The 12,118-nt window shown below is 40.7% G+C and overlaps 1 protein-coding gene, 4 non-coding genes and 1 pseudogene across 16 annotated transcripts in view; all 6 read right to left on the reverse strand.

The window, feature by feature from the left end:
• Positions 1 to 12,118, reverse strand: part of LOC125715510 (protein NYNRIN-like) — a 334,468-nt gene that overhangs the window by 116,492 nt on the left and 205,858 nt on the right. The window lies entirely within an intron of this gene.
• On the reverse strand, positions 923 to 1,041 carry LOC125731412 (5S ribosomal RNA; annotated as a pseudogene).
• Positions 7,978 to 8,096, reverse strand: LOC125734947 (5S ribosomal RNA). The gene has a single exon (XR_007394248.1). It is a non-coding gene; the product is annotated as a 5S ribosomal RNA (ribosomal RNA).
• LOC125733919 (5S ribosomal RNA) lies at positions 9,199 to 9,317 on the reverse strand. The gene has a single exon (XR_007393251.1). It is a non-coding gene; the product is annotated as a 5S ribosomal RNA (ribosomal RNA).
• On the reverse strand, positions 10,394 to 10,512 carry LOC125733796 (5S ribosomal RNA). The gene has a single exon (XR_007393132.1). It is a non-coding gene; the product is annotated as a 5S ribosomal RNA (ribosomal RNA).
• Positions 11,588 to 11,706, reverse strand: LOC125736668 (5S ribosomal RNA). Its single transcript, XR_007395943.1, has one exon. It is a non-coding gene; the product is annotated as a 5S ribosomal RNA (ribosomal RNA).

Here is a 12,118-nt window from a genome sequence, read left to right on the forward strand (position 1 = left end):
ACCAAACTACTCAGCCGGCAGCCTACCACAATTATTCCATTCTTTCCGCATCCGCACACTTCCTTCTTTTTAACTCCTTTTCACTACCGCACAGGTTAATCGCCGCACGTCCCCCGCCGGCAAACATTACTCCTTTGCCTACTGCATGTAGGCTTCTCTTAACGACCCTCTGTTATCAACTCCGCTAACAGCCACAAAATCTCCGCCGCACGAAGCCCACTGGTAGCTGCTGAATCACATGCTTCCCCAAAACGTCACACTGTCAGAACACTGGGAGCTACACACACCAACAAGTCCATACTGCAGGCTGCAGCCAGAACAATTTTCTACATTCAAACATCGACGGCCTCTTCTCTCTAAAAATTCACCAGACCGCTTCTACCACCAGCAAAGAAGTTTCTATCCCTAATTCCCCTGTGATTCCCACTAACCTAAACATTAAGCTGGCATTGAAGGGTGTGAATTACCCCGGCCAATCTGTTCTTTTAAATACAGCTTTTAGCAAGTTTTGAAAGGAGAAGAGCAGAACTTGCTATGCCAATAATATCGAGTCTTCTGTGGCGAAGTGGTTTTTGCATAGAAAACAAAGCGGTCAGTTGAAGAGGAATAATATCAGTACTTTGTTTAAAACTGTGTGTAAAAAGCTGTCTCTTTATCATTAACAATAAGTTGTAAAACGTGAATGGGGAGTGACAGTCTTCAAGTTGGTGAGAAGATCGCGTCCTCGTGGAATAAAGGCACGAACAGCTTACAGCACCTAGAATTACCAGGAAGTATTTAGAGTAAAACGGTTTCTAAAAGCTGCCTTTATGAATGAGAGAAAAAAAAATATATATATATAAAATAGTAAAATGGAAGGGGAGTGATAGATTTAAATTAATCGTGAAGTGGAGCGCCCCCTGTATAAAGTAAAAGTGAGAAAAGCTTACAGCACCTGGTATTCCCAGTAGGTCTCCCATCCAAGTACTAACCAGACCCTATCTTGCTTGGCTTCCGAGATCGGACGAGATCGGGCGTGTTCAGGGTGGTACGGCCGTGAGCGAGAAAAACTACCAAAAACAGCCCTTTTGCATTACACGCCTCTATACATGTCAGTTAGTCCAAGTGGATCCTACTCCTGTTTTTTTTTTTTTTTATCTGACTCACACTGCAGCCCTACCATCCAATCGGCAGTGCCGGAACCACACCAAACATTCACCAAACTACTCAGCCGGCAGCCTACCACAATTATTCCATTCTTTCCGCATCCGCACACTTCCTTCTCTTTAACTCCTTTTCACTACCGCACAGGTTAATCGCCGCACGTCCCCCGTCGGCAAACATTACTCCTTTGCCTACCGCATGCAGGCTTCTCTTAATGACCTTCTGTTATCAACTCCGCTAACAGCCACAAACTCTCCGCCGCACGAAGCCCACTGGTAGCTGCTGAATCACATGCTTCCCCAAAACGTCGCGCTGTCAGAACACTGGGAGCTACACACACCAACAAGTCCATACTGCAAGCAGCAGCCAGAACAATTTTCTACATTCAAACATCGACGGCCTCTTCTCTCTAAAAATTCACCAGACCGCTTCTACCACCAGCAAAGAAGTTTCCATCCCTAATTCCTCTGTGATTCCCACTAACCTAAACATTAAGCTGGCATTGAAGGGTGTGAATTACCCCGGCCAATCTGTTCTTTTAAATACAGCTTTTAGCAAGTTTTGAAAGGAGAAGAGCAGAACTTGCTATGCCAATAATATCGAGTCTTCTGTGGCGAAGTGGTTTTTGCATAGAAAACAAAGCGGTCAGTTGAAGAGGAATAATATCAGTACTTTGTTTAAAACTGTGTGTAAAGGACTTCCGGTTTGATAATGTGAGGTGAAGACGCGTGTTGACAGAGCTCCCGATATTTTCTGATAATACATAAACTAACAATCCAATTTAAGTAATCTAAAACGTTTTATAAGTGTAAAATAAGTGCTTAGTACAAAGTTATTGATTCGGCAAGATGAGCAAGCACAAAGCAGCAATAAATACCCCGCCAACAACGAGAACCAGCATAGCTAGCAAATTAGCTATGATGGCTAGCGCAGGGAAACCTGAAGAAACCCCAGCGGATAAAGACGGTATCTCAATGAGCCAACTGATAAACGAGTTAACAAAGCAACGAGCTTCGATAAAAGAAGACATCTCAACTCTGATTCAAGAGTCCATGGTGCCGCTTCAAGCATCGGTGAATGCTTTAACGGAATCGTTGGCAAGTTTCCAGTCCCGCCTGTGTGCCACGGAGACACTCGCGAGCGATAACTTCTCGGCGCTGGTTGCGGCCGAAAAAACTATCAAAATTCTAAAAGAACAAAACGCAACGCTTCTAGATCGAGTTGATGACTTGGAAAACCGGTCACGGAGAGCAAATCTCAGGATCTTAAATGTTCCAGAGAACAGTGAGAAAGGCCAATCCACTGTCAAATTCGTGTCTGAGATGTTAATGGAAGTTATGGGACAGGACGTTTTTGAAAAGCCTCCCGAACTAGAGCGAGCGCACCGATCGCTTGGTCCAAAGCCACAAGAAGGTAGACCTCCGCGGCCACTGGTTATATGCTTTCACAGGTTCCAGGAGAAAGAAAAAGCGCTAAGATGGGCCAGACAGAATGAAGCAAAATACAAGGGCTCGACTTTGAGGATTTATCCTGACATCTCCGCCGATCTCGCCAGGAAACGCGCTACGTTTAAAAATATTAAACAGCTGCTGTGGCAGAAGAATGTGCGATTCCAGCTGCTTCACCCTGCACGGTTACGAGTTCGTCATGACGACGAAACACTCATTTTCAACACGCCGGAGGAAGCGCAGCACTTTTATGATCAACGGTTTGCTACACGTGAATAACTCTTCATACCGTGGCAACGATATGGTGAGGTGCAGAAAGGCCATTTTGGCTTTTAGGTAGGCCTAAGAAACTATGATAACTTAAGATCCCTTTTCAGCATACCATTATTTATCTTAATTTAAATGCATTTTCTGTTCTAAGGTGGTTTATATGCTCTTCGCTGAGTTGATAACTGCTATGCCTTATTTGCATAATCCTTTGGTTATATTCATCCTAGATTCTTGAATTAAGGTTTAATTTCAAGCAATAGGTGTGCAACTTCTGGTTTAAGGTGATTTATTTATGTTATTGATTTTATATCTGATAACTGTTAAAGCAATGCACTTTATTTAGTTGAACTAAGTTACAGATTCTGCAATAGTGTTCATAATGAAAAACTGTGGATTGGCTAAAAAGAATATATGCCTTGCATTTATATTAAGGTTATTATGCAGAACTGCATAATGAACCTGTTTATATGCTTGATTTTACATTTAATGCTAAATTTGACTACTTCGGGAGCTCTGGGAGAAAAAAAAAAAAAGAAGGAAAAAATTGATATCTATGGACGTGGACTATCGGGAGTTGAGAGATTGTTGTAAGCTGCGGTTTGTCTTTGTTCGACAGACAAACCTAGAATGTAATATAGTTGTTGTTTTTGTGTTTTTTGTGTGTTTTTTTTTTTTTTTTTTTTTTTTTTTTTCCCCCCCTGTCTTTGCCCTCCTCCCATCACCCTTTTCAGTCACAGACAGAGGATACATATAGACAGTTGTCAGATAAAAAATGTCAGATATGGCCAACAAAGTGAAAAGTACTAGAGGGTCAGCAGTACGCTTTGTTAGTTGGAATGTTAGAGGGTTAAATGGACCTGTAAAAAGGACTCGTATATTTGCGCATATGAGGAAACTGAAAACAGAAATAGCCTTTATACAAGAAACACACCTGCGTATCGAAGATCATAATCGACTCAGGAAAACTTGGGTTGGCCAGATCTACCACTCCACCTTTACCCATAGGTCTAGGGGTGCAGCCATTTTAATCAATAAAAAGGTACAGTTTACTGCATCTGGAACGATTTCAGATCCCCAAGGGCGGTATATTACTGTATCTGGTCATCTTTTCAACACGCCAGTTGTTCTGGTTAGTGTCTATGCACCCAACTGGGATGACGTTAACTTTGTGAAAAAAATATTTTCCTTGTTACCAGATTTGAACATTTACCATCTTATACTTGGTGGAGATTTGAATTGTGTGATGGATACAGTTATGGATCGCTCCAACCCTAAAACTGTACCTCCTTTGAAAATGTCTCAAATCTTTGCTGGATATATGACTCAAATTGGCTGTGTGGATCCATGGAGGTTTTTATTTCCTGAAAAAAAAGAATTCTCTTGCTTTTCACATGTCCATCAGACATACTCAAGGATAGATTATTTCTTTACTGATAAAAGGCTTATTCCGGCAATAGAAAACATAGAATACTCTGCTATTGTTGAATCAGACCACGCCCCCGTAATTCTTGATATTCGTTTTTCTTATAATTATCCAACACGGCCAATATGGAGACTGAACACAACTTTACTTTCAGATGCAAATTTCTGCCAATTCATATCGTGTGCGATTGACAATTTTATACTAACTAACAAAACAGACTCTATATCACCATCATTATTATGGGAGACATTTAAGGTTGTAATAAGGGGAGAAATAATATCGTACTCTGCCTCACGTAATAAAGAAAAGAAGCGAACGCTGGAGAAACTTATTAAATCTATACAGGAAACTGATCGTCAGTATGCTATGAACCCAACAGAAGAATTATCTAGAGAAAAACTTAGTCTTAAAACGAGATATGATTTACTATCGACAGAAAAAACAGAGCGTGACTTAGTTTTCACCCGTGCCAGATTTTATGAACATGGAGAAAAGGCAGGTCGTCTCCTTGCCCAACAGCTAAAGAGTAAATCAGCATCTCGGCTTATTCCACAGATTAGGAAAACATCACAAGAAATTACAGTAGATCCCCAGGAAATTAATTCTATCTTTCATAAATATTATCTAGATCTGTATACTTCAGAAGTCCCACAGAACGACTCTTTTATGACGACATTTTTGGCTAAAGTTAACCTACCCACAGTTAGTGAAGACCAAAAGAATAATCTGGATAAACCCTTACAACTTCAAGAGATAGAAGACTCAATCAGAGCTATGCAGAGTGGTAAAGCCCCGGGACCGGACGGATTTCCCGTCGAATTTTATAAAAAATTCTCCCTACAATTGTCACCTTTGCTTCTAAATATGTTCAATCACTCTCTTGATCAATCAAAACTACCGCAAACTCTTACACAGGCCCATATCACAGTTCTCTTGAAACCAGATAAAGATGCCCTTGATTGTAGTTCTTATAGACCTATTTCCTTACTAAATGTAGATGTTAAAATTTTATCTAAAATACTGGCTTCTAGAATAGAATATATAATACCAGATATTATATCACAAGACCAAACAGGCTTTATTAAGGGGCGCCACTCTTTCATTAATATTCGCAAACTTCTTAATGTTGTGCATTCTTCTGCGTCAGAGAATAATCCTGAAGTGATTATTTCTCTAGACGCAGAGAAGGCGTTTGATAGAGTTGAATGGAACTATTTATTTGCAGTATTAGATAAATTCGGATTCGGATCAAAATTTATTTCATGGATTCACTTGCTTTATCATCAGCCAAAGGCAGCAGTAGTCACAAATAAGATAATATCAGAATATTTTTCCTTGTCCAGAGGTACACGACAAGGATGCCCTCTTAGCCCCTTACTATTTATTTTGGCTATAGAACCATTATCATCAGTACTTAGGTCATCACAGTCTATTAGTGGTATTAAAAGAATGGATGTCGAATATAAAGTCTCGCTTTACGCAGACGATTTATTATTGTATATATCTGACCCACTATCATGTGTCTCTGAAGTTGTGAAAATATTAAAAGAGTACGGGAACTTTTCAGGTTACAAATTAAACTTCTCTAAAAGTATATGCTTCCCTATAAATCATGTGGCAGATCAGATTACAGATAGAGACTTGCCTTTTTGCATATCAAAATCAGGATTTAAGTACTTGGGAATAAATATTACTCGTACATACACTGGTCTGTTTAAAGCAAATTATAGTCCCATAATTAAAAAACTTGAATCAGATCTTCAACGGTGGAGTGTTATATATTTGTCCTTAGCTGGTAAAATTAATTGTGTTAAAATGAATGTGTTACCGAGATTATTATATTTGTTTCAGAGTCTTCCAATTTTCTTGCCAAAATCCTTCTTTCAGTCAACCAACAGACTGCTGTCTTCCTTTTTATGGGGGGGCAAAAAGCCAAGGATACGTAGAGAGTTTCTTGAGAGACCTAAAAAAGACGGTGGATTGGCTCTCCCAAATTTGTTAAATTATTACTGGGCAGCAAATTTGCAAAAAGTTATTTATTGGTTTCAGTCTCCACATACAGAATGGTGTGAAGTGGAGGCAAAATCTTGCAAATCAACATCACTGACAGTGTTGATTACAATGGAGTCACCATTCTCACCCTCGCAGTTTTCCTCAAATCCAGTTGTAATTTCAACTCTCAAAATATATAATCAATTTAGACAAGCATTTCAACTCACAGACTTTTCCCTGGAAACCCCCATATGTAATAATCATCTTTTCCCAGCTGCCAAGCTAGATGCTACTTATAAGCAATGGAAGCACCTTGGTTTAGCTAAATGTAGTGACTTTTTTATTGGTAATATTTTTGCTAATTACAACGATCTGATACAAAAATTTAATCTCCAAAAGTCTGACTTTTTTCGTTTTCTTCAGGTTCGTCACTTTATTCAGGCCCATTGCTCTGAGTTTCCTCAAATGCCCTCTGAATCAGGACTGGACCTGGTTCTTAAGGCCCCTATACACCTCAAGGGCCTAATTTCCAGAATATATAACGTTATTATGGCACTTAAAAATATATCAATTGATAAGATCAAAACAGAATGGATAGGAGAGTTAGGAATTGACATATCCAGGGACACTTGGGATAAAGCTGTTGACAGAATAAATAGGACTTCTTCTTGTGCACGACTTAGTTTGATTCAGATGAAAGTTTTCTATCGTATTCATTATAGTAAAACCAAACTGGCTAAAATATACTCAAATATAGATGAAACATGCGATCGTTGCAATGCAAGCAAGGCTGATCTAACCCATATGTTCTGGTCATGTTCTAAACTAAGACAATTTTGGCTTTCAATATTTGACATTTTAAACTCTGCATTTAATTTAAGAATTCACCCTAACCCGATAATGGCTCTGTTTGGTGTCACAGGTGACGACATTCATATAACTAAAGAAAAAGAAAATGCCCTGGCATTTGCAACATTAATAGCTAGAAGAAGAATTCTTTTAGAATGGAAATCACCAATGACACCTAAACTGTCACTATGGCTTAATGATATAATGTCATTTCTAAAAACTGAAAAAATAAAATATTTTCTTAAAGGATCAACTAGAACATTTTACAAAACATGGGATCCTTTAATAACTTATATCGAGAAGAATGTACTTCTCCAACTTTGAGCCCTCATCTTTGTCCCCAAAACAGTTTTATATCTTTTTTTTTATTTTTTTATTTTTTTTTTTTTTTTTTTTTATTTTTTTTTTTTTTTTTTTTGTTTTGTTCAGTCTTATGTTGGTTTTGATTTTGTGTGTAAAAAACAAAAAAAATGAATGCCTTTGACAGTGTTTCTAATACTGAATGCTTTCAATGTACCTTGTTCTGATAAAGATATAATAATAAAAAAAAAAAAAAAAAACTGTGTGTAAAAAGCTGTCTCTTTATCATTAACAATAAGTTGTAAAACGTGAATGGGGAGTGACAGTCTTCAAGTTGGTGAGAAGATCGCGTCCTGGTGGAATAAAGGCACGAACAGCTTACAGCACCTAGAATTACCAGGAAGTATTTATAGTAAAACGGTTTCTAAAAGCTGCCTTTATGAATGAGAGAAAAAAATATATATATATATAAAATAGTAAAATGGAAGGGGAGTGATAGATTTAAATTAATCGTGAAGTGGAGCGCCCCCTGTATAAAGTAAAAGTGAGAGAAGCTTACAGCACCTGGTATTCCCAGGTGGTCTCCCATCCAAGTACTAACCAGACCCTACACTGCTTGGCTTCCGAGATCAGACGAGATCGGGCGTGTTCAGGGTGGTATGGCCGTAAGCGAGAGATGGTACCAAAAACAGCCCTTTTGCATTACACGCGTCTATACATGCCAGTTAGTCCCATTGGATCCTACTCCTGGTTTTTTTTTTTTTTTATCTGACTCACACTGCAGCCCCACCATCCAATCGGCAGCGCCGGACCCACACCAAACATTCACCAAACTACTCAGCCGGCAGCCTACCACAATTATTCCATTCTTTCCGCATCCGCACACTTCCTTCTTGTTAACTCCTTTTCACTACCGCACAGGTTAATCGCCGCACGTCCCCGGCCGGCAAACATTACTCCTTTGCCTACTGCATGTAGGCTTCTCTTAACGACCCTCTGTTATCAACTCCGCTAACAGCCACAAAATCTCCGCCGCACGAAGCCCACTGGTAGCTGCTGAATCACATGCTTCCCCAAAACGTCGCGCTGTCAGAACACTGGGAGCTACACACACCAACAAGTCCATACTGCAGGCTGCAGCCAGAACAATTTTCTACATTCAAACATCGACGGCCTCTTCTCTCTAAAAATTCACCAGACCGCTTCTACCACCAGCAAAGAAGTTTCCATCCCTAATTCCTCTGTGATTCCCACTAACCTAAACATTAAGCTGGCATTGAAGGGTGTGAATTACCCCGGCCAATCTGTTCTTTTAAATACAGCTTTTAGCAAGTTTTGAAAGGAGAAGAGCAGAACTTGCTATGCCAATAATATCGAGTCTTCTGTGGCGAAGTGGTTTTTGCATAGAAAACAAAGCGGTCAGTTGAAGAGGAATAATATCAGTACTTTCTTTAAAACTGTGTGTAAAAAGCTGTCTCTTTATCATTAACAATAAGTTGTAAAACGTGAATGGGGAGTGACAGTCTTCAAGTTTGTGAGAAGATCACGCCCTGGTGGAATAAAGGCACGAACAGCTTACAGCACCTAGAATTACCAGGAAGTATTTAGAGTAAAACGGTTTCTAAAAGCTGCCTTTATGAATGAGAGAAAAAAAAAAATATATATATATATATATATATATATATATATATAAAATAGTAAAAAGGAAGGGGAGTGATAGATTTAAATTAATCGTGAAGTGGAGCACCCCCTGTATAAAGTAAAAGTGAGAAAAGCTTACAGCACCTGGTATTCCCAGGTGGTCTCCCATCTAAGTACTAACCAGACCCTACCCTGCTTAGCTTCCAAGATCAGACGAGATCGGGCGTGTTCAGGGTGGTATGGCCGTAAGCAAGAGATGCTACCAAAAACAGCCCTTTTGCATTACACGCGTCTATACATGCCAGGTAGTCCCATTGGATCCTACTCCTGGTTTTTTTTTTTTTTTATCTGACTCACACTGCAGCCCCACCATCCAATCGGCAGCGCCGGACCCACACCAAACATTCACCAAACTACTCAGCCGGCAGCCTACCACAATTATTCCATTCTTTCCGCATCCGCACACTTCCTTCTTTTTAACTCCTTTTCACTACCGCACAGGTTAATCGCCGCACGTCCCCCGCCGGCAAACATTACTCCTTTGCCTACTGCATGTAGGCTTCTCTTAACGACCCTCTGTTATCAACTCCGCTAACAGCCACAAAATCTCCGCCGCACGAAGCCCACTGGTAGCTGCTGAATCACATGCTTCCCCAAAACGTCGCGCTGTCAGAACACTGGGAGCTACACACACCAACAAGTCCATACTGCAGGCTGCAGCCAGAACAATTTTCTACATTCAAACATCGACGGCCTCTTCTCTCTAAAAATTCACCAGACCGCTTCTACCACCAGCAAAGAAGTTTCCATCCCTAATTCCTCTGTGATTCCCACTAACCTAAATATTAAGCTGGCATTGAAGGGTGTGAATTACCCCGGCCAATCTGTTCTTTTAAATACAGCTTTTAGCAAGTTTTGAAAGGAGAAGAGCAGAACTTGCTATGCCAATAATATCGAGTCTTCTGTGGCGAAGTGGTTTTTGCATAGAAAACAAAGCGGTCAGTTGAAGAGGAATAATTTCAGTACTTTGTTTAAAACTGTGTGTAAAAAGCTGTCTCTTTATCATTAACAATAAGTTGTAAAACGTGAATGGGGAGTGACAGTCTTCAAGTTTGTGAGAAGATCGCGCCCTGGTGGAATAAAGGCACGAACAGCTTACAGCACCTAGAATTACCAGGAAGTATTTAAAGTAAAATGGTGTGTAAAAGCTGCCTTTATGAATGAGAGAAAAATATATATATATATAAAATAGTAAAATGGAAGGGGAGTGATAGATTTAAATTAATTGTGAAGTGGAGCGCCCCCTGTATAAAGTAAAAGTGAGAAAAGCTTACAGCACCTGGAATTCCCAGGAGGTCTCCCATCCAAGTACTAACCAGACCCTACCCTGCTTGGCTTCCGAGATCGGATGAGATCGAGCGTGTTCAGGGTGGTATGGCCATAAGCGAGAGACGTGACCAAAAACAGCCCTTTTGCATTAGACGCGTCTATACATGCCAGTTAGTCCCATTGGATCCTACTCCTGGTTTTTTTTTTTTTTATCTGACTCACACTGCAGCACCACCATCCAATCGGCAGCGCCGGACCCACACCAAACATTCACCAAACTACTCAGCCGGCAGCCTACCACAATTATTCCATTCTTTCCGCATCCGCACACTTCCTTCTTTTTAACTCCTTTTCACTACCGCACAGGTTAATCGCCGCACGTCCCCCGCCGGCAAACATTACTCCTTTGCCTACTGCATGCAGGCTTCTCTTAACGACCCTCTGTTATCAACTCCGCTAACAGCCACAAAATCTCCGCCGCACGAAGCCCACTGGTAGCTGCTGAATCACATGCTTCCCCAAAACGTCGCGCTGTCAGAACACTGGGAGCTACACACACCAACAAGTCCATACTGCAGGCTGCAGCCAGAACTATTTTCTACATTCAAACATCGACGGCCTCTTCTCTCTAAAAATTCACCAGACCGCTTCTACCACCAGCAAAGAAGTTTCCATCCCTAATTCCTCTGTGAATCCCACTAACCTAAACATTAAGCTGGTATTGAAGGGTGTGAATTACCCCGGCCAATCTGTTCTTTTAAATACAGCTTTTAGCAAGTTTTGAAAGGAGAAGAGCAGAACTTGCTATGCCAATAATATCGAGTCTTCTGTGGCGAAGTGGTTTTTGCATAGAAAACAAAGCGGTCAGTTGAAGAGGAATAATATCAGTACTTTGTTTAAAACTGTGTGTAAAAAGCTGTCTCTTTATCATTAACAATAAGTTGTAAAACGTGAATGGGGAGAAACAGTCTTCAAGTTTGTGAGAAGATCGCGCCCTGCTGGAATAAAGGCACGAACAGCTTACAGCACCTAGAATTACCAGGAAGTATTTGGAGTAAAACGGTGTGTAAAAGCTGCCTTTATGAATGAGAGAAATATATATATATATATAAAATAGTAAAATGGAAGGGGAGTGATAGATTTAAATTAATCGTGAAGTGGAGCGCCCCCTGTATAAAGTAAAAGTGAGAAAAGCTTACAGCACCTGGTATTTCCAGGAGGTCTCCCACCCAAGTACTAACCAGACCCTACACTGCTTGGCTTCCGAGATCAGATGAGATCGGGCGTGTTCAGGGTGGTATGGCCATAAGCGAGAGATGCGACCAAAAACAGCCCTTTTGCATTACACGCGTCTATACATGCCAGTTAGTCCCATTGGATCCTACTCCTGGTTTTTTTTTTTTTTATCTGACTCACACTGCAGCACCACCATCCAATCGGCAGCGCCGGACCCACACCAAACATTCACCAAACTACTCAGCCGGCAGCCTACCACAATTATTCCATTCTTTCCGCATCCGCACACTTCCTTCTTTTTAACTCCTTTTCACTACCGCACAGGTTAATCGCCGCACGTCCCCCGCCGGCAAACATTACTCCTTTGCCTACTGCATGCAGGCTTCTCTTAACGACCCTCTGTTATCAACTCCGCTAACAGCCACAAAATCTCCGCCGCACGAAGCCCACTGGTAGCTGCTGAATCACATGCTTCCCCAAAACGTCG

Source organism: Brienomyrus brachyistius, chromosome 2 (assembly GCF_023856365.1).
Source record: "Brienomyrus brachyistius isolate T26 chromosome 2, BBRACH_0.4, whole genome shotgun sequence".
Classification (NCBI taxonomy): domain Eukaryota; kingdom Metazoa; phylum Chordata; class Actinopteri; order Osteoglossiformes; family Mormyridae; genus Brienomyrus; species Brienomyrus brachyistius.